Genomic DNA, 6,000 nt, shown 5'->3' on the forward strand with positions numbered 1-6,000 from the left:
TATTATAAATAACTAATAAAAAGATAAATCTCACAGATCTGAAGTAATATTCATTTTCATAAATATGAAATGAGTTTTTCAAATGAATCTTGCATAACTTTGAGAAAGTGAATATATGAGATAAGTATTATAAATACTTCACTGAGTGTAGATAAGTGAGTAATTTTATATTATACTTCACACACTTCAGCTTACACTATCTTATATTGAATGAAGAGCTTTCAACATCTTTCTATTTATAAATCTTTATTTATGATCTTACATCTGAGTTGAGAGCAGAATGAAAATGCTTAATCTCACAGTCAGATACAGTGAAGAAAGCATATAATATTCTCATTATATGAGAATAAGTAAGTCAATTATAATAGAAAATACTGTAATCAAGTATATCTCAGCTAGACTGACCGCTGGGACCATGAATTTCATGTTTAGTCTCATTTGATCTGGTCTCATACATTTCTTGGCGTGAATCCCACTGGAACTGGCTATTAAGAAAACATGTAAAGTGACTATATATCAGATCTTAAAATGAAACCATGACTTGAAAAAAATGAGAAAGTGATCTTATTTAGTCTCATTTAGTCTCATTCTTGGCATAAAGTTACTATTTTTAGACATTTTAAGGTTTTTTTAGACTATTTTTAATTTTTTAAAAAGTAACACTTTTTGATAACACTCAAATGAGATTTAAAGTCATTTAAAGCAATAAAAATAATTTAAATTGAGAAGTGGAAATCATGGTCTCATTTGAAAAATGTGATAAGAGTAGACAGTAAGTCTCACTGAAACAGTATAAGACTACTATCTAATGTTAAAACCGTGTAATGGGATCAGTTGAATTGGTAATGAGACTATCAAAAAATCTGGTCCTGGTCCCAGACACGGTCACATGATCAGTCTAATCTCAGCAGAGAATGAGTAATCAGACTTCTATAACATAAGTTATATATCTGAATACAATGAATCTAGATCTGAATATTATCACTAAAGCACTGAATTCTCTGAAAAAGAGATTTTCTGAGTGAAAATCTTAATATTATGAGTATTGAGCTTGCTTCAACTGCAGATATCAAAATCATGATATAAAAGATTGCACTCAGCATGCACAGTCAAGAGAAGTAAGAGAGTTAAAAAACTAGCAGAATCAGTGAGCTCAGAGACACTCACTGATATTCTATGAAAAGTCTTTAAAGTGAAAGAGATGCTCATGTTAGATAACTCTCTGAATTCTGTAAATATCAATAGAAAGCAGGCTTCTGACTGAGATGTGAGTGAGAATAAAGTGAATACTCATCTTAATATCTTGAGACCTGAAATGTTAATGTATAAGAGATACTTGAATAAGAATTGAGAGATGACTGCAAAAGTGTTAGCAGATATAGAAGCTTTTATACAATATATTAATAATTATATAATTTGAAGACTGAAAGAAGTCTGCTAAGTGAAGAATCTCTGATACATAAGATTATCTGATAATTAATATTTGATATCATCTGTAAGAGTAAGAGTTCTCTTGTACTTTGAAGAATGATCTTGCTATATTTAAGCACAAGAGCTGCAGAACATGAAATATGATCTTATTCTCAGACTTAATTAATTTCAAAGATTCAATCTGCAGATTCAATGATAAACATATTATATACAGTTGATCAATAGAAAAAAAATGATTCATATGATTCTATCAACTGATATGAGAAGAACATTTCACATCTCTGATATAGAAGAGTTAAATCTGCTTACATATTAACAAGTAAAGAGAATGATTCACAAGACCTCATCTGAAAGCATTCTGTATATCATACAGAATCTGAAAGCAGAGAAAACCAAGATAAAGAATATACAGAAGAACAAGCATATAAAGAAGCTTCTAAAGAAGTATGAAAAGATCTTCTGAACAGATCTTTCATCAGAATTGCTGTCAGAATGAGGATTTATATATAAGATTAACATGAGGAATGCAAAACCAGTCAATCAGAATGCATACTCTCTGTCACAAACATATCTTGAAGAACAGAAGTGTCAGATCACAGATCTTCTAGAATGTGATCTCATATGACTCTTATTAAGTATGTGAGACTTTCCAGTTCTATTCATGAAAAAGATGAGTGAGAAGTAGTGAATGTGTATTAATTATCAAGTACTTAATAAGCTTATGATCAAGAATGAATATTCACTGTCACAGATTTAACAACAGTTAAATACAGTTGAAAATGCCTGATATCTATCAAAGATCAATCTTCTCTCAGAATACTGACAGATCTGTGTAGATGAACTGTCAGTTCTGTGAACTGCATTTAATACACAATGAAAGAAGTTTAAATTCCTGATAATATCATTCAGTCTGATAAATGTATCTATCATCTTTTAAATAATGATGAATACAATTCTTTATAAATAGAATGAAATCTCATATCTTGTATATCTTAATGACATTCTAGTCTTTTCAAACTCATATAATAAATATCTGAAGCATCTTGATAAAGTGCTTATAACTCTGGCAGAGTATAAGCTCTATATCAAATTAATCAAGTATATATTTGAAATGAAAGAGTTGAAGTTTGTAGAATATATAGTGAGTAATGACTGTATACACTTCATTCTGAAGAAATTGAATGTCATAGTGAATTAGTCACAGCTGAGAAATGTACATTATATATGACAGTTTCTTGAGTTAATCTCATATTACTGCAGATTCATCAAGGATTTCACATGAATATCTACATCACTCTTAGATCTCTTAAGAGAAAGAGATGCAAATCTGTAAAAGAAGAAGTTTCATTCAATTATCTGAAATACTATGTATGAAGAGGCTTTTCTCACACTGAGAGAATGTGTAACAACATTCTCAGTACTTATTCAATCAGATTGTGATAAATCTTTCTACATTAAGATAGATATATCTGAATAGGCTATCAGAGACACTCTTCTACAGATGAGCAAGAATGACAAGCTGCACTCAGTGATGTATAATGATAGAAAACTATCAGATGTCAAGCTCAATTACTCAGTGTATGAAAAGAAATTACTAGCAATCAAGCATATACTGATGTTATGAAATAGATATATTGATAACAGATATATAACAATGATGATCACAGATCATGAAAGTCTTATCTATCTATAATTAATAATAAAATCTTTCAAATACTTAGCATGTTAAATCTCAGAGTTTCAAGTGTATAATCTTCATATTAAATACTGAAAGAGATCAGACACTGTGATATCTGATACAATCAGTTACAGATCTGATTTCATAAGTGAGAGTTCTGTGAATCAGATACAAGAGACATTTGCATTAAATATACTGAGAAGATACAAGAAATCAGAATAAGTGAACATCATGATCTCTTACTTAAAGAATGACAAGGTGTCAGATGATAAGTGTCTTATAAAAGTAGTAGAAGAGATGCTTCTGAACTTCAAGCTGAGGAAATTAAAAAATAATGTTATGCTTTATCACAATCTAGAATATACAGAAGCTCTCTATCTAGAATCTTCATTTAGACATGACTTGATAACTCACATACACAAGGAATTCAGTCACTTAGAAAGCTCTGAACTCATGAGTATACTCAAATCAAGAGTATACTGGTCAAGCATGACTGAGGACATTCAGACATACACTCACAAGTGCCTGAATTATCAGATTGTGAAAGAATCTAAGAAAGGATTAGAACATGAGAAAGTACAACATCAGATGAAGTGTACAATACAACTGTTCAAATGATAAGAAGTGAATCTCATAGACATATTACTGCAAATGTTAAATGAAAATCAATGAATAATCACTACTATTGATTATGCTACTGACTGACCAGTCACAAAAGCAGTTTCAGAGATGATAGAGAAGATGATGATGAAGTTTCTATATAATAAGATCTATGTCAACTATGAAATGCTGTGCGAGATTCTAACTGATAATAGTGTAAATCTTGTAGAAGGAGTGATGAGGCATTTTATAAGCCAGTTACAGACAAGACATTGTAGAACAACATCATATCATTCACAGATAAACAGGAAGATGAAACACTTAAATGAAATCTTGAATAACATGCTGATAAAATATCTAGTAAGCAAGCCTATAAGATTATGAAATGAATATCTCAGTCAGATGCTATTAGTCACGCGAATTCAGCAGTATGCAGTCTTCAAGTGTTCATCATTCTATCTGTTATATGAATTGCATCTATGCATTTCAAAGAATGCTTTGAAAAAGATGAGGAAGAAAAGAGCAGCTGTGAATGCAACAGTCACAGACGTAACAGTTGTGAACACAGAATCAAGATTGAAAGAGATCAGTCACACATGTGCAAAAGCTAATGAGTTACTTCTGAACTGAGCAATTCAATTGAAAAGAATACAAGACTCACTAGTTAAGAAATTGAGTCTCAAGATAAGAATGTGAGTTCTTGTATACAATGAGAGTTCTGAGAAGTTTCAATCTAGATAATTTAAGTTATATAAAATACTCAAATCACATTCTCTGAAAATATATACATTGAAAGAATCAGAGAGACAATACATATTCCTACTTAAAGAATGAATATTTTGAGCTCTTTTTCAATCTCTTGAAAAATGAATATCATCCTGAATGCTGGAGAGAAGCCACTGAAGTGATTCTTGCAAAACCTAATAGAAAAACTTCAATTTCTAAGTCATATAGAGTAATATCTCTATTGAACTGCCTAGGAAAGGTTTTAGAAAAGATAATAGCTACTTGACTATCTTTTATAAGCTCTATAGGTGATTCTCTTTTATTCAGTGAATAAATGAGAGATAGAAAACAGTGTTCTGCAATTGACACTGTTCTCTCAGTTGTTCATGATATTCAAATAGCAAAGCATGAGGGTCTGGTCTCAACTGCAGTTTTTATTGATATAAAAGAAGCATTTGATCATGTTTCAAAGTCAAAGTTAATTCAGACATTGAAGATATTAAAACTGTCACTTTCTCTAATAAAATGAGTTAACTGTTTTATGTCTAAAAGAATTATACAACTCTTCTTTGATGGAATGAAATAAGACAAGACTGAGATAAAAATAGAAGTATCACAGAGATCTTCAATCTCACTCATTTTATTTGCAATATACACTGTATATCTATTCAAAAATAGAAATATGAGAATAGTGTGATCTCTGAGTTATGTGGATGATATTGGTCTAGTCTACAGCTCAAAAACTATCAAAGAGAATTTGAAAGTAATTGAAGAAGCTGCAAAGGAAATCTTTGTTAGAGTAGATATCAATCAAATTCAATTTGACATGAATAAAACTGAGTTAATTCATTTCTTTTCTAGATTCAATGAGAAGGAACTATCTCTAACTCTTTTAAATAGAGAGATTAAACTCAGTGTAAATATCAAATGATTAGGAGTATGGTTAAACTCCAAGTTGAATTTTAAATATCACATTCAACAAAGAACTGTCAAGGCAGAAAGACTATTGAATAACATAATCAGACTATCAAATACAGAGAGAGGTCTATTCTTCCAGGCTATGAGACAGTTATATATAGCCTGCATTACATCAGTAGCTGATTATGAAGTTCAAGTTTGATGAAATAATCAAGGAAATTTCACTGAACTCTTTCAAAGTCTGCAAAACAGAGCCTTGAGAAGAATTCTAGAAGCATTCAAATCATCTTCTATTAAAGCAATGAAAATTGAAGCTTCAATTCCCTCTTCTGCTATTAGATTTGAAAAGGCCTGTATGAACTATGCACTGAGAGTTATAAAGATGAGCTCAAATCATATAATCAGAGAAAGAGTCTCTTCTTCATTTTCATCAATTAACTCTGGAAATGAACTGGATTGGAATAGATTTCTTGATTGAAATGAAAATGATTCTTCAAAGAAAATGCCTTCTCAACTTTATAGACTATACTCTCTGATTAAAAATCAATTTTCTTCTTTAAATGTTGAAAAAGTGGATCATGAGAAGTTATCTCTCTGAAGAGAAAAGCTTGAATCTCTTATAGACTTACAAATAAGTGAACTATCAA

The sequence above is a fragment of the Blastomyces gilchristii genome (genome assembly GCF_000003855.2).
Source record: "Blastomyces gilchristii SLH14081 genomic scaffold supercont1.27, whole genome shotgun sequence".
Classification (NCBI taxonomy): domain Eukaryota; kingdom Fungi; phylum Ascomycota; class Eurotiomycetes; order Onygenales; family Ajellomycetaceae; genus Blastomyces; species Blastomyces gilchristii.